The 17,955-nt window shown below is 40.1% G+C and overlaps 1 pseudogene; it reads right to left on the reverse strand.

Annotated features, from left to right (window-relative positions):
• Positions 1-991: 991 nt before the first annotated feature.
• Positions 992-15,561, reverse strand: LOC103740321 (annotated as a pseudogene).
• Between the last annotated feature and the right edge of the window lie 2,394 nt (positions 15,562-17,955).

Raw genomic sequence — 17,955 nt, forward strand, 5'->3', positions numbered from 1 at the left:
CTAAGTGATCCATTTGCTCTGCTCTTCAAAATCTGATGTTCTCTTCTAGTTTGTTGGTGAGACTTTCCTCTAAGCTTTTTCTTTGACTTTCTGAGTTTTTCATTTTGTGTTTTATTGGCTTTTCTTCAGAGATTCTATCTATTCAATTCTAATTTCATTTTTTAACTTATTTATGTATTTTTGTTTTATGTATGTGAATGTCTTGCCTGGATGTATATAGGTACACCTCTGTTGTACAAAACCTGCAACTGCCAGAAGAGGGCGCTAAATCCCCTGGAAGTGGAGTTACAGGCAGTTGTTAGCTGCCATAAGGGTGCTGGGACTCGAATCTAGGTCCTCTGGAAGAGCGGTCAGTGCTCTTAACCACTGAGCTATCTCCAGCCCCTCAATTCTAATTTCATATCTTGAATTGTTTTACTTATTTCATTCAAACAATTGTGTTTTCATGATCTTGATTCAGGTTTTTATTCATATCTTCTTTTAGTTTCTTGAATATATTTTTTAAAGAAAAAATTTATTGAAGAGCTAAAAAACAACTCCTGCAAGATTTATTTTTCCATAAATCTATAGCTACACAATCCATTGCATCTATCATGTTATTAGACACAAATGTGCATTAGACACAAATAAAAATCCATGAAACAAACCACTATTCTCCAGCAATTGAGCAAAGATGAAATGCCTGAGGAACAACGAGGATGAGTGTTGATTTATATACACTGACCTGAACCTTTGGCACTAGGAATCAGAGCATCTTGTCATATAGCATTAACACATAGCTGTCAAAGGAACAGAACCAGCAGCATTCCGAGCAGCTTTGTCAACTAGGCAGTAAACACTCTACAGCATGTCTCTGCTGTCCACCACTGAGGACACTGGTAGAAACTTTGAAATGAAAAAAGAAAGAAAAAAGGAGCAGTGGCTCCTTTTATTTTCTCTTTAAAATCAAACAGAAAACAAACAGTAATTCTGATACAGTAACATCTTCCAATCACAACATTTCTACAAGAGAAGAACTAAGAACCCAACTGTGTTTACCAGGATCCAAACACACCCTTCCCACCACTTTCCTATCACTGGCACTAAACAAAATTGCAGAATTCTTCACCAGGTACTTGAGGAAATCGTGAAGATAACACAGTAACAAAGCAAGGTTTGTCTCATCCAGAGGTGTACAGGCCAACATCGCTCCAATTCATACAAATAATCTTAGTGAATGTTGGTCATGGGCGCATCAGGGTGGTCTGCAAGAATTTCAGCATACTGTGGTCTCTCAAATTTGAAGAGTAGCTGAGTGCCCAGCATTGGACTGAAGTATTCTTTTATCCCAGCCACAACTTCGTTAACAGTACATTCATCAACTCTGTTTCCTTGAGATTTCTTACAATTTGCATAATCCTCCAGAATGGAATCCACATTCTTCTTGGCAGGAAGATAAAACAGCTGTTTCTGTCTGATGATCAAGTCCCAGTCATCCATAAGGCATGGTTTCAGCCTTTCAGGAATCTTTAACTTCAACCTGTTCATAAATGTGTGTTTATTTTCAACAGCAGGGCCTACCCGGGCCTTTTCTTCAAGGAGTCTGAGGCGTCTCACTGGTCCTACCACCATCTCCATTTCCAGATGTTTTTGCTTGTTCTTTTTTGTTTTCCCTTAAACATTTTTCTGTTGTAGACCAGCTGTCATTCCTCCTCAAGCAGTGCCTCTTGTCTTGCCCTCTGCCTGTTGTTCCTGATTGGCCTTTTGAAGTTCTTGCTGTTTCTGCTGATTGATGTCCAATGAAACCCATTCACCCCAATTTTAAGTCCAGCCACTGTAATGTACAAAGTATCTCATTTGTTTGTCCTTTATGGCAACCTTCACACACTTTGCTTCATAATGTAGAAAGCCCACAAAAGCACAGCATTTGCCCACCACCCTGGAATTTAGGCTTGGGGTCTTACTTATACAATTTATAAGTAATTTGCTGTTTCCTCTTCCCCCATCCCCCACTCAACATATTTATAATTACTATTTTGAAACCATTGTCTTGTGCATCAGCTAGGATACTTTTCTCAGGACACATTATGATGACAGTGCTAATCCCTAAAGGAGACGTATTACTTCTTGGTCATTCATGTAATTTGTGTTTTTGAGATGGGACTTAGGCATCTGGAGTTATGTTATTGATACTGTTTCTTGGTATGAATATCTGATCTGGCTTTTGCTGAGTGGGTATTTTGATCTTTGCTTTCTGTTACCCCATCTTGTCAGGTTATGGGCCAGCTGAATGGTGCTTGGTGTTCACTTTTAGGGTCTCTGTGTTTTGATGTGCTAATGAGGTGTCAGAAGTGGTCTTAGTTCAGCTAGTAATAGGTACAACTGCTGAGCCTAGTAGTAAACCTTCTGTGAGCTTAGAGGAATTTTGGTGCTGATCTTCTGAAGTCTGTGCAGGATTCCTTGAGTTCTGCAGGTGGCCATCAGATGGCAGGGGCTGACTTCACAGTGTGAGTGGGTAGTACCCTGTGGCAGTGGGGCATAGGACACACCACACCATACCCAGATGGAAGTAGATACAGGTCTATATCTGGTATGGAGGAAGAGGGTACCATGTAGTCTGAAAGTGTCTTGGTAAGTGGAGTGTGGGCTGGCCCTGGGGGCCCCTGCCTAGGGCCATGGTCACAGGATGTCACATAGCCTTTTGAGCTAAGCTGTGAATGGGGTGACTATGAGCAAGCAAATTGGGTCTGGAGGTCCCTGCCTGTGGTTCTGGGTCTGACTCCACACAGTACTGGATGGAGCAGCACGGAGGGGAGGATCTCTGCCAGTGTAGATGGTGGAAAGACTGGATCTGGAGAGTCCCTCCCTGCAGTTAGTTTCAGGTTGGCCTCCACTGGGTCCCATAGATCAAACAAGTATATCAAACAAAAGCAGTTAATACATACACTTGAATGAAAATCGCATCTTTGGAAAAGTTCCAAGAGTAATTCATTGAAAAAAAGAAGGCACAATCTTTCCAATAAGTAGAACTGCAATAACTGGATATCTTTATGGAAAAGAAAAACATAATCTGTACCTGATACCATAGACAGAAACTAATTCCAGAATCACCATAAATCTAAATATATAAGCTAAGCCCATAGAACTTTTAAAGGAAATACACAGTAACTTCTGTAGTTAAAGGTATGCAATGTTTTCTCAGTTCCAGAATGAAAAAAATTAACAAAGTAGACTTTATCAAAATTAAAAACTTATGCTCATGGAAAGATAACATAAAAAATGAATAAGATTCACAGAGAAGAAAAAATATTCAAAAATCCTTATAGGACACAGGAGTTGCATCCGAGACATAAATGCTTTATTTCTTACTACTTGAGGTTGGTGAGATAGGTCAGTGCTTAAGAACACTGGCTGCTCTTGTAGAGGACACAGATTCCATTCCCCCCAGCATCCACATTGTGGCTAAAAATCATAACTCCAGTTCCAGGGGATCTGATGCCCTCTTTTGTCCTCCACAGGCAGTGCACACATGTGGTGCACTTACATACATATAGGCATAACATTTGTATACATAAAACAGAATTCTTACTACCTAACAGAAAGATAACACATTTTAAACAGATACTTCAGAAAAGATGTGAATGTGACCAATAAGCACAGAAGAAAGCATGTCCATAGTTGTCAGGGAAATGAAAAGTGAAACCAAGTATGATAGAACTACATTACTGCTACAGCAACTAATAAAAACATTACCAGTAAACACTGATGAAAACATGAAGCAACTGGAACTCCTATGCTTGACAGAGGGAATGCTAAGTGACACAACTTCCTTGAAAATGGATAAGCATCTACTGGTAAAAAGAAAGTTATACCTACTCTCTGACTAACAGCTTAACTCATAAGTATATATCCAAAAGAAATTAAAAACAAGCATGCTAAAAGCAGCTAAATTAATAATATTCAAATCAGGAAACAGCCCACATTTTGAATAAATAGATACTGGTATATTCACAGTATGGTGCACTATTCAAGATTTTTTAAAGACACCTAAAGACAAGTGTTCTTAACTGATGAGCCATCTTTCCAGCCCCACACACTGGAGTTTTTATTCAACCATACAGAATAATGAAATTATGTCATTTACATAAAAATGGATGGAACTGGAAATCATGCCAAGTGAAATGAGCAGACCCAGAAAGACAAATATTGCAGGTTTTCTCTCATATACAGAATACAGACTTACACACACACACACACACACACACACACACACACAGAGTCATTTTTTAAGTATATATTAGAGTGTTAATAGTAGGATTAATTTCAGTTGTGGATATATAAACTTCAGTTGTGAAGTGTTGTTAACTTTGTCATATGTGTGAAGCATTTCAAAGCACATGTATTAAGCATATGCATTTTTCTGGGGATTTACAGTTTTATATGTTTGTGCATGAATGTTTGCTAAATATAGCCTAAGGAACTCAACAACCAAAGTGAGGAAATTTTTGTTGTTGACCTCGAGAAGCCTCCAGTCCTGCCCTCAGTGTCTTTCCAGGCGCCCTGGAAGGACTTGAGTTCCCACAAGCTCCCGCTCTGGGTGCCCGTACTTCAGGTGGGCCATGACACATGCATAGGTCAAAGTACACATTCTGCTGACAACAAAATGGGCATTTTTTCCCCTCCAGCTGCTAAAAGCAAAAATGAAGCAGTCTTTAAAATACATTTGTTCTCTGCACCAGTTGTGGGTCTCTGTGTTAATCACCATCTACTGAAAAAAGAAGGTTCTTTGGTTGAAAGTTGAGAGATGCCCTAAACTAGGGATATAATGTTAAGACATTAGGCATCAGTTTAATATTATATCAATTTAGCAGAATAATAGCAGGAGGAGAGTGACAGCCAGTTTTCTTTAAGGGTGTGATGGCAGGTAAGTTGACCAGGCTCCAGGGGATGTGCCCACACTCAAGGGCATTTGGGGAACACAAATTAGATTCAGTAGGCCTTTAAAAATAATAATAATAAATGGAGAGGGCAGTGAGGTAGGGTGGAGATGGTAGAGGGGGTGTGAATACCATCAAGATATATTGTATGAAATCCTTAAAGAATCAATAAAAATATTTTTAAAATAAAAAATAAAGATACATGTATCCTTGAATCGAGTCAGACTGCCATGGATCTAAATATATTTGTATCCAAACAGCAGACATAATATTATGAAGTTCCTTCCTAGAACTGACATGATGCTCTAAGTCTGCACTGAAGGCTATAAGACATACGGTAAACATAAGGATGTTGCTGATTCTGTAGCCCAGTTTTATTCAGTGCTCCTATTATAAGTACCTGAAATAGCTATTTCACTGTTTTTCAGGTCCAGGAGTATGTTGACTTATTTTCAATACCTGGTTTGTTTTTACACAAATAACGAGAAAATCACAAGTGTGTCTGTCACAAGCTCAGTCAGACTGCAGTGTACCGCCACAAGTTCTTGCCTGTCTTTTCCTTTCTGCATATCCTCTCTCTGCATTGTTTATTTTAACCCTAAAGTATCTTATTTCTTTCACTGTGTTGGTTCATATCTTTCTTAAAGTATTTTAAAATCACACTAGCTTTTATAATGTTTGTTGTCATTAATATAGCCACCATGATCTGTTTTGGTTTACCAGTGCCCTTCAGTTTAAGTTGTTATACATCCATGACACATTTATGTTTTAAGAACTATAAAAATAATTTTGTGCAGGCTTAAGTAAATAAGATAAATCAAAGAAAGGGTTTAAGGAAGGAAGGAGGTGAATGACAGAAGACATTCTAGAGCTCCTTCCCAATCTAGAATAGAACATCACTTCTTGCTGGCTCTCAGAATCCAAATAATATAAATGTATTGCAGTATCTGCATTCAGCTATGCATTAATATAATACCTGTATAGTTAATGCGATGTGAGGGATTTAAGGCATTCTAATAGTGAACATTTGTGATCCTCAGACAGTCTTTATTAACTGGATTTGTGGGTTGTGGTTTTAAGGGGAAAAGGAGTCAGCTCACAGCTTCTCCTTTGAACAACGGACAGGAGATAGAAGACATTTTGGTGATAATTCTATATGTCTTATGAGATATATATAATGCCACCAGAATTAATAAATTAAGAAATAGAATCACAGTGTAAGAGCTTTAATATGGTGCCAAAAAGTAACAACCATTTTATACAAATAGCTCTGTACTTTGTTTGTTTAGCAAGAATGCTTTGAATGTTGATTATTCACGGAAGTTTCAGACTTGGGGAAGGAGACGCATTTGTACAGATAGACAACAAAATATTTGTACTGGCTCAGCAGTTAAGAGCACTGACTGCTCTTGCAGAGGACTTGGGTTCGATTCCCAGCACCCACATGGCAGCCGCAGACCGTCCTTAACTCCAGTTCCAGGGGAATCCGAAGCCCTCTTCTGACCTCTGCGTCATTGCATGACGGGTGTACTCACTTACACGCAGGCAATACACATATACACATAAAATAAAAATAATAAATAAAATATTTTTAAAAACATATTTGTACTGTGAGGGTCTTAGGTTTTGGTAAGCAGCTGCAATGCTGATCTATGAGCTGTTGACACAGGTACCAAGGATACAATCAAGAGGATTAGCCTGGGCTCTGGAAGAAGTGGGTGAAAGGCCACCCTGGGAGACATACCTTTGGCTGTGACCTGGGATTTTTGGCAGTCTTGGGCCGCTGTGCTGGTGAGTAACAGAGCAGTCCCATCAGGGTAGAATGACTCACTGGGGTTTGGAAAATATCTATTTTTTTCAGAATTTAATAAGAGTAGCAAAAAAGCTTTTCCTGTACATACACTTTCTTGCCCCCATCCCAACAGGGATCAAGTGTTTCAGCCCTAAATATGCGTTTGACTAGATACCTCGGCTTCTTTCACCTAGATCTCTTCACCCATTTAAAACAGTACTCAAGTTTTTGAAAAGGAATATAGATCATGTTCCCTTTCAAAGTAAGCATAGACCAATCAAAAAAATAACAGAGAGAAAGCATCCATATCAAATATAGTCAGCTGAACACTAAAAAGAAAGCCCATTTCTCACACAAGCACTAAAAATTTAAAATCCTCATCAATTGGTGTCAGAAAGAAAATGAAAGAAGAGAATTCTTAATAAAAGCATGGCAATTAAGACTTTATCTAGATTTTGAATTGAAAATCAGATATATAACTTAAAGTTTTTAAAAATCTTACTTGTGAAAGCTGTTGGGAAGCCGCTCTACAGCAGCTGAAGGGAAATGTAGTCGGACAGCATTGAAGACCTCTCATCCAAAACCTTCACACATACACAGAACACAGAAAAGGGGAAAAAAACTTTCCACAAACTTTGAAACCACATGACTCCAAGTTTAGTCCCTGTAGCACTTCTCCTTTTCCCGTTTGTTCATATTCAAAACGTTTATGCTAACGTCCAGAGATTCATTCATTATAAGCAGGTGGTTTGCATTTAGACTGTCTCTGTATAACACTGAGTCAGAAATTAGGTAATATAGTTTGTGAAAAATTAACTTAGTCTCCACGACTTTCTTATTACTGCTAAGATTACAATCTGTCACCTTACAGAGGTATGAAGACTATTTTAATTGCCATTTGGGATCTTCACCACCAGTTTCAGCTAACGCATCAAAGGAGATTGTGACTCAAAGAAATAAAAAGCAAACAAAAACCCAAGAGGAGTAAGAAAGAAATGCAGATAACCAGCAAGCCCAGTGTCACAGAGTTCCCTCTGCAGGGACTGCCGAAGCCTCCAGAAGAGGTACTGGAGGTTTTATTAACAAAGCACTCTCTGGAACAGTATCTGACTTTTTGTTTTATCCTGTTCTTTAACTACTATTTTAAAAACCAATTTAAAACATATACTCATGACTTTAAATATTTAGGTCCTAAATGAACTAAGTAAGATAATCTTTTTTTTTAAGAATCCATATTCATGGTAAAACAAAAATCAAAACAAACAAAAGCCCAGACCCATACCCTTAAGTTCAGTATTTCTCAAGCTGCTTTTAACCATGTCCCACCAGGTCAAAACAGAAATCTCTTCTTCCTTTGTCCTTAGAAAAGGATCGGTATTCTTGTTACACAGCTAAGTGAATAATTGAGAGGCCAAACAAAACTTCTGAAGAAATTCCTCTTGTGTAAAAGGTTCAGACTGTGACTGCCAATAAATCTATGTAAGTAAAGATTCATAGTCACAGTCCAAATTGATCAAACTGTGAAAACAGTTTCTTGGTGGAAAAAGGCCAAGGTGAGTCTTCCATTCTCTTTTGTTCTAAAGCATAGAATTTTGATTTTTAAACCCAGCCCCATTTTTCAGCATCAGTGGTCGAACTCAATGACCAGTCTTTATCTATATCTCTATTGACATTAACTGTTTAGTTTTCTAGAGCCTATATAAGACTGCTTCTCCAGAACGATTATTAAAGTTATGTCTATTTTGCTTTTCAAATGTAGGTTTTAGAAATTCTGGTTTAAATGCAACAATGGATAACAAATAACCTAGAAGGTGCCAAACTCCTTTCAAAGTCCTAACCTGGGATCATCTTGTTAGAGCCTATGCTATTCAGAGAGCTGTCAATGACAAATGCATTTTTTTAATGTAGTTTCCAAGAAAAGGGCGGTAAGAAAATAGTCATCACCAATTTCAACCATTTAGTACATTTTTATCTAGACATAGGTTGTGTTTGCCAAAAATACAATGACATCTTTTCCCTCTGTTCAATCATAATGTCAGTATTTTCCTGTTCATGAAGTCTGGGAAATAACAACAGCAAGTTATTATCCAAGTTTAGGCAGGTGCTCATGGTCAGCTTTAACATCAAGCACTTTGGTACTAACTGTGGGTAGAATTCATACCTGTAACCAAATATATTTGAAAAACAAATGCTCAGCACTGTTGCTATAGAAACAAAGAGAACAAACACAAAAGGAGATTCTCTTTCAGAACATCTGGGTTAGGTTTTTCTTGTAAATGCCTTACTTATCTTTCAAGTAGTCATCAGAAAAAGTAAAAATGTAACCAAGTTCAATTTTTTTTTCTTTTCTTTTTTTTTTTTGTCTTTTTGAGACAGGGTCTCCCTGTAGCCCCAGCTGTCCTGGAACTCGCTATGTAGACCAGGCTGGCCTTGAACTCATAGAGATCCACCTGCCTCTGCTTCCCGAATGCTAGGATTAAAGGCATGTACCACCATGCCTGGCTCCAAGTTCAATTTTTATAGCACTTCTTACCCAAATCTATTCACAGACTATTAAAAATTTGGCAGCGGCTATGCATGGTGGCAGATACCTTTAGTTCCAGCCCTCATGAGGCAAAGGCAAGTGGATTTCTGTGATTTTGAGGCCAGTGTGGTCTACATAGCAAATTCCAGGCCAGCCAGACCTATATAGTAAGAACCTGTCTCAAAAAAAAAAAAAAAAAAAATCCAAAAAAGGAAATATGACTTTAAAATTCTGAAGGATGCTTAAAATAGCCTTAAAATCAGCTATCAGATTAGAAATATTCAGTGGGTAACTGAATTGTTATTTTAGAATCAAGGAGCTATTAATGATTTGAAGTGAGCCAGCAACTTGGAAATTTATTTGGAACCAAGGGGTAAACCAAAACAGGGGGGAAAGAAAAATCCAAAGTAGCAATCAAATCAGTCAGAGCAGTTTCAGGGAGATTTGTATGAGCTTTGCGTTGGTTTGCATGCACACAGTTGCCCTTCCAGCCACATGGCTAGAAGTGAGGGTCCCTGCATAAGCAGGAAAAGGAAGCACTGAAAGCCACAGTAAGAAGGAGCCTTCACCATGGTTTTGTTTTTTTTCTTGGTTCAAGAGATTTCTAGAGGAGCTGGAGAGATGGGTCAATGGTTAAGAACACTGACTGTTCTTGCAGAAGACCTGGGTTCGAATCTCAGCACCCACATGGCAGCTAACAACTGTCTGTAATTCCATTTCCAGAGGACCTGACAGCCTCTTCTGACGTCAGTGGGCATTGCATGACACAGGTGCACTTACCTACATGCAGGCAATACATGAATATACATAAAATAAAAATAAAATATTTTTTTAAAAAAGAGATTTCTAGAAAATGACTAATTTCATAGAGATATATTAAAATGAATCAACTTTTGAGAAAGTATGAGAATTAACATAGTGATACCAAAATAAGTTCAAATCAGTTAAACTTGAACGATGCATCTGATATGGCAAAATATTTTACAGTTTGGATAAATTTGGTAAAATTGTCACTAACCCTTTTTAAGGTCTATTTTATGCTCTCCTGGAATTATTAAGGTGCTATACTGTCATATTTTAGAGACCAAGCCAGTTTCTCATTGAAGGGAAGATCTGCAGAGAGTGCCTCTTATGTTTGGTTTCAATGTGTGTTTGTGCAACTAATCACATAAATAAGTGAGTATTACCTTCTGATACTGAAGAACGCAATGCAGCTTTTGTGATTTTGTCAGAAGTCCACAGACTCTGGTCACTGCATGCTCCATGATACAGCATTCCTGGCAAGATCTGAACAGCATGAAGGAGCAAGGGTCATAGCTCCAGGCACAGGGCCCGGTCTGGCGTGTATGAGGCTCTTTGGTTTAATCCCCAGTAGACCCTCCCCAAAGCATGAACAGCAAAAGTGAAAAAATTCTAGGTAATGATGTACAAAGGTAAAGATCATGAGAATTCATCCAGTAAAAGCAGCTCACTAGGTTACTTTCTGAGAACCTGACCTAGATTTCTTTCCACATGGCACATTATCGAGCTCTCTAAGTCCCTTAATCAGTGAAGAAGTGAAACACAGTGTAGGAACCAGCCATTGCTGACCACACTTCAGGGAGGGAGGCCGACCCCAGTGCTGTGGAGTGCCTTTTAGTTACACGTCGGGCTCCTACACTTGCTAAAATAGTACACTGTGGGGTTTAGGAGACTTTCACCTTAAGAGGCCTCTCTCATCCTAATTCTTCCATGACCTATTGTGGTGGGTAACATCATCACCTATCTGCGCTGAACCTCTCTAAAGTTCTAAACACGCACTCCATTTTTATTCAGCATTGTATTTACCTTCCCCACCCCAAAACTGTACAAACTTTATCCATGAAATGAAATGTCCTGAATGTTGATTCTGCCTATCAGCCACTGTGATTCAAGCCTCATAATCTCTTACCAGGACTTTTCCAGACCCTCCCCATTTCAACCCTCCTCCTGGAACTAATGGCATTTCATTCAGAGAATGGTTCACATGGTAAAGATGCTTGGTAAATCTATTCCATAGTCTATTTAGGCTCTTCTTTCAGTACATGTCACCTACCCTGCCCTTGGTCGCAATCTACCTGCAGCTCTTCAATCCCAAGCACTATCCATTGGGATGCAGTTTGTCTCCCTAGGGTCTGGGTATTGGAGGCTTGGTGCCCAGCACAGCAATGTGGGGAGATAGTGCCAACCTTTAGCAAGTGGTCCAGGTGGGATGAAAGGTCCTCAAGTCAATTGGACAGCACGCTCTCAAAAAAGTCTTGGTCATTCTCACAAAAGAATTGTTACAAAACCTGAGCCTGGCCCCCACCTGGTCTCTTGCTTGCTTCCTGCATCAAGATATGTTTATTTTTGTTCTCCTTTACTCCTTTACACCTGCGATTTCCATCCACCATGATGTGACACAGTCAAGGGCATCCTGACCAGAACTGAACAGATGCTGGTGCTGTGCCCTTGAACCTCCAAATTGTGAGCAGACAACAAACCTCTTTTCATATGCGCCTAATGCATATTCTTCACATGCTGATTAATATGCCTTGTCTCTGCATGTGCTGATCATGGGCCTAATGAAGTGTGTGTGTGTGTGTGTGTGTGTGTGTGTGTGTGTATGTGTGTGTGTCATCTATCTATATCTAGTTATCTATATTAACTCATATGTAAGTTAATCACTTCTGCTTAAAAATAATGAAGCAAACCAAGGTGCATATGCCTTTAATCCCAGCACTCAACAGGCAAAGGCAGGCAGATTTCTGTGAGGTCAAGGCCAGCCTGGTCTACACAATGAGTTCCAGGCCACTTGGGACTGGAGACCCTAGCTCATAAAGACCAAATAAATAAATAAACAAATAAATAAATATAAGTAAATAAAATAATAAAGCAAATAAAGTGAAAGTTAAATAATGCACTAACTATAAAAACAGATTAATTCAAAATAGTTTATGAAATCTAAACCAGGAGAGTGGAGGGTTTGAGGATTTTTTTGTAATTTCAGTCCACAAAGCCCACTTTTCTCCTCTTTGAGGTGCTGAAGATCAGACTCTGAGCTATATGTATACAAGCGGGCACCCCCAAACCTACTCACTATAAATTGAAAGTATACCAAAATACAATTAGGCAGAAAGAAGAATATTGAAGAATCAACATTCAATAGCAAATCCCTCAGGTGCCATTGGGCAAGGGGTATAAAGATGATTAAGACTGATCGAGATGTTCTGTATGAAATACACAAAAAGTCAATAAAAAGTAACAAAAAACTGGTAATATATTAATAAATCAGAAAAACATTCTTTCCAGTTATTTTTCGTATTTAACATATAAAGTTACCAACATGAGGCTAGGTTGAGATGGCTCAGTGAGTATAGTCCTTGAGTTTGATCCCCAGAACCCCCACACACAAAATCTGGGTGTGGCACTGTGCACTTTGAGACTCAGTGCTGAGACGTGGAGGCATGTAGATCCCTGGTGCTTGTGGCCGGTCAGCCTGCCTGATCTAGTTGGCTAGTCCCAGGTCAATGAAGAGTTGCTATCTCACACCTGAGGATCAACACTTGTGGCTGTCCTCCAGCCTCCACATGCACCTCCACACATGTATGTATGCATATACCTACAATTATCAACCAACTTTAGAATGAAGATTTCTAGGTGAATTGAACAGACCTACTAAAAATACATTTTAAAATATATTTCTTTTACTCGAATAGTCTTTCTCTTAGGAAACTGAACAAATTCAAATAATTTTAGGCAGTTGCTGTGCTGGATGGCTTTAGTTGTCAACTTGACACATCTGGGTAGAGGGAGCCTTCATTAGGGAATTTCTTCCACTGGACTGGCCTGCAGCCATGTCTGGGCAGGTTGTTCTGTATTGTATAAGAAAACAGGCTGAGAGCCAGGTGTGGTGGCATACGTCTTTAAGCCCAGCACTTGGGAGGCAGAGGCAGGTGGATCTCTGTGAGTTCAAGGCCAGCCTAGTCTACATAGTAAGTTCCAAGTCAACTGGAGCTACAGGGAGACCTTGTCGCAAAAGAAAGGAAAGAAAAAGAAAGAATGAAAGAGAGAAAGAGAGAAAGAGAAAGAAAGGAAAGAAAGAAAGAGAGAAAGAAAGAAAGAAAGAAAGAAAGAAAGAAAGAAAGAAAGAAAGAAAGAAAGAAAGAAAGAAAGAAAGAAAGAAAGAAAGAAAGAAAGAAAGAAAGAAAGAAAGAAAGAAAGAAAGAAAGAAAGAAAGAAAGAAAGAAAGAAAGAAAGAAAGAAAGAAAGAAAGCAAGCAAGCTGAGCAGGGGCCAGAGAGCAAGCTAGTAAGTAAGCAGTGTTCCTCCATGGCCTGTGCTCCAGCTCCTGCCTCCAGGTTCCTGCCCTGCATTCCTGTCTTGGGTACCTTGATGAACTGTGACCCAACAGATATAAGCCAAATAAACCCTTTCCTCCTCAAGTTGGTAGTGGTCAGAGTGTTTTGTCACAGCAATGGAGAAACAAACTAGAACAGTTGCCAAATTGTCTCTGTCACTTTCACTTGATAAAGAAGTTATATACCTAAAATCCTAAACAATTAATTAAAGTACGTCCAAAAATAAATATATTGTGGGGGAGGGGCGGAGTCTCGTATGTAGTCCAGACAGGCTTTGAGCTCTCAGGCCTTCTGCCTCTGCCTTCACAGTGCTGGTATTACAGGTGTGTGCAACCATGCCTAGCAAAAGTAACTTTTTATTAGTTATTTATTTTATATGTATGAGTGTTTTGCCTGAATGTATGTTTTAAGTGCACCATGTGTGTGCAATGCCTGTGGAGTCCAGACGAGGCCATAAAATCCCCTGGAACTAGAGTTACAGACATTTGCTGGGAACCAAATCCATGTCCTTTGCAAAAGCAGCCAGTGTTTTTATCTGCTGAGCCATCTCTCCAGTCCCCCAAAAGTCATTTTTAATAGCAGAGTTTTTCCTAGTTCATTAGTCTACACTCCTTAGCTAATATTATAGCTCCTATTTGGGCATATTATCAAAATAAGCTAATTTACTTCTAGTAACAACTCTGTAACTCATATTTCTTTGGATTTTTCTTTAGATTTATGTAAATTTCTAATCAAAATTTATCAAAAGTTAATTTTAACTTGAAGAGGAAACAGAAGCTGAAGAGATGACTCAGCGGTTAAGAGCAGTGGCTGCTCTTGCAGAGGACACAGGTTTGTTTCCCAGCACCCACATGGTGCAACAACCCTCCCTAACTCCTCTTCTAGGGGACCTGATGCCCCCAGGCATTGCATGAAACAGGTGCACTTACAGACATGCAGGCAAAACACACAAAATGAAAATAAAAAGAAATTTTCACTGAAAGAAAAGAAAATGGCAAGTCTGGCTTTACGTTTGGCCAGCTCTGGCACTGCCACCTCCATTCGCTTTACAGAAACACTGCGACCCAGTGTCACAGGGTCCGCATGAAGACGGGCAGGTAAGGCTCTCCCCACGCCACCAACGTTATTCCTGCAAGAGGAATTTTTAATTTGCCATGCGGAGCGCAGAAAACTATCACTTACAGGTTTAATCCTAATTATACTGGTTTAGTAAAATTATAGATAGATAAGTTATGTGTCACGATTATTGTGTAAATATATGATTCCAAAATAGGTTTGGGCTGGTACTAGGCTAGACCCCCAGGGCGAACGGGAATGGAAAGAGTCAGAGGCAGAGAGGTTTTGCTAGTAGTTTAAGTTGTAGCGCATTAAAAATTGAACGAAACAACCAAAACAAAATATTGAACAAACAGTATTTTCCAGCTATCCTAGCTTTATTTTTTAGTAATTTACAGTCTGCTCAACTCGATCCCGGTGGCAGACTTTTCTTTATTCCTCCGTCATAAACTAGTTATTTTCTTTAAAGATTAAAAAAGGGGAAAAAAGCAGCCAAGGTTTCTTGTTTCTCCGAAGCAGCTGAACACGTACTCATTTGCCTAAGAAGCCTCTGCACTGCAAAACAAAGGAAAACTTCCGGCTGGACAGATGGCTTCATTTGCTTGGGTAAAGTTCAGCCCTGAAGAGCCTGCAGACAGGGAAGCCACATTGTGTAGAGATTGCAGAGCTGCGCTGGGGCACAGAGTGCCACTGCCCGAACAGACGCGCCCGCGGTCTGTACCCTGCCCAGGGGCACCCGCGCCAGGCATCCACCTCGGGGTCGTCCCCCCTCCACTCCCGCCCGACTGCACAAGCCACTTCCCAGAACCCGAGGAATGACCACTGGATGGTGTACCACGCAACAGAGGTCATGTAATCGGAGCACATAACCTGTATCCAAGAAAATCTGAGCCTGTCTTGTAAAGACATAGTTCATCGCCTCTCCCGGGCTCTGTTTGCTAGCAGCTCGCCATTGTTTTTCCAGGAGGGTTTCTGCTGCCCTGGAGGTTCTTAATTGCTTCAGACTGAGGGCACCTGGCCACAACTTCCACAGTAAGTGAGAATGGCTTTCCAAAGAGCTGACTCCTGAACTGCATTCAGGAACAAAAGATGAATTATGCACACCTGCTGCGGTGTGCGCACAGACCCAGCTCCCCGGATGTTTGCAAAGGCAGCCCTGTTTCCCATCTTCTCTAGCTTCCTTGCACCCACCCTGCTCAGACAGCACAGGAAATCGACATTTAATGGGCAAATTCTATCCCTTTCACAATACTAGTGACTTTAATTCTATTTATTTACTTGATATTTAATTGTGGCTAATTACTTATGTAGCAATTATATCCTTTTCTAAATAGGCTTCTGTTGAAAGACGATAACAAATCTTTGTTACTGTATTTACAGTTCTAGAATCTGGCAGCAGTCAGAACCAAAAACGGTTCAGGACGTCCCACCCTACGACTCAGGCAGTTATATTTAGTTAGAGGAAAGGAAGTGACATAAACAAAACTGCTGAGGTAGAGACAGCCCTGATAGTTTGGCTGGGATCTGTCTCACTTGAACAAAGTTTGAACAGTAGTGGTTCGAACAGTTGGCCTCCCTGTGATTGGCTGAGACTTGGTTAGTCATGACAGAAATTGGCTGTAGTCCATCTACACATCAAGTTACATTACATTTCACTGTTTATGGGAAATATTTTAGAACATGCTTAAAATAGGTACAGAGGCAGTGTTAGTACAAATTCAATAACTTCTATCAATGATTAAGCAATTATAAACCTTCTGTTTTTTAGGCTTTCTTTTTCAGAATGGCTTCAGGCTCAGTGTTTTCGCTCATATTTGCACTGCTCCCTTCTTTGTCAACATTCGATGGGTCACTCATTATACCCAATTAACGTATGAATACAAGGTCTGCAGTTCAAGTTAGGATTGACACTCCCTGAGTTAGAACAAGTGTAAAATGGCATGAATCCCCATCATACTACTCACAGTCCTAAAAATCCCGTGAGGGTCTGCTCAGTCCCCCTCCTTTTTAACTCATGGAAGCCATTGATCTTTTTACTGTACACGTAGTTTTGCTCTTTCTAGAATTTCATATAGTTGGAATCACATAGTACCTTTCAAACTTGCTTTGATGACTTAACAGTATGGAATTTTCTTCTATGGCTCTTCATTCCTCAATTCTTATTCTTTCTAGCTTCGGAATGTAGAACGGCTTATTTTTCCATTCCCAACTGAAGAGTGCTGTGGTCACTTCCAAGCACTAGTAATTATGATTACAGCTACTATAAACATAACCATTTGACATGTTTTCAACTTATAATTCCAAAGAACATGATTACTGAATGATGTGGTAGGAGGATGTTTAGTTTTCAAAAGAAATTTTTCCAAAGTGGTTGTACCATGTTGTATCCCCATCAACCCTGGATGAGACTTCCTGTTACTCCACATCTTCACCAGCTTGGCTGTCATTGTTCAGGGTTTTGACTACTCTGTTAGTTTGGTAGTGCTATGCAATTGTTTTAATTTGCACTTCCCCGGTGACATAACATGAACATATGAGAGACACTTGGTTTTCACTGCCTCAACTCATCCAGGGTATCTTGATCTATGCCACATAGGAGGGAAGATCCTGGAGAAGTCTGTGCCCTGTCTACTTCACACACCTGGGTAGTTGTAGACTCTGAGTGACCCAGAGTAGTCCTAGCAAAACATCTGGTTTACACTGGTCATCAAACCCCCTGTGTACAGTGACATCCATGATCCCAACTGGATTCTACATCCATGCATCAGCCTTCTCCACAAGCTCTACTGTTAAAATATCAACAAAGCCCAACTCCTTTTTACTACCTCTCTTGCCGCCAGCCTGGACCCAGCTGTTGGGCCTCTCGCCTGGTTTGGGCAGAAAGCCTCCTAGAGGCCCCTGCTTGTTTCTCTGTGGTTCATCTCATACATAATGACAAAGTGTCCAGTTAAAAGTGACAACCTTTGGCTCAAAACTGTGGCCTAGAGGGCGTGAGCTTTCTGTCTGTCTTGTGCTAGCCCCTCCCCTCCAGCCTCTGCTTTCTTATTTTCAGCTCTGCTCACTGTTCTAGTCAGTTCACTGGAGCTAGTCAGCAGGCTCCACCTCTGAAATGCCAACCCTCACTACCTGGAAGGCTCCTCCTAGATGCCCTGGTGGCTCACTCCCTCATCTTAAGCCTCTGTTCCTCACAGCGGACAGTCCCCTACATGTACATGCCTCCTGTTGGTTTCTTCTGCAGAGCATGGGCTCCACCACAGCACCAGCTGCAGCTGTTCTGTTCCAGTGCTGAAAACATGTTGAATGACTGGAT

Source organism: Nannospalax galili, unplaced genomic scaffold, assembly GCF_000622305.1.
Source record: "Nannospalax galili isolate Female #2095 unplaced genomic scaffold, S.galili_v1.0 scaffold639, whole genome shotgun sequence".
Classification (NCBI taxonomy): domain Eukaryota; kingdom Metazoa; phylum Chordata; class Mammalia; order Rodentia; family Spalacidae; genus Nannospalax; species Nannospalax galili.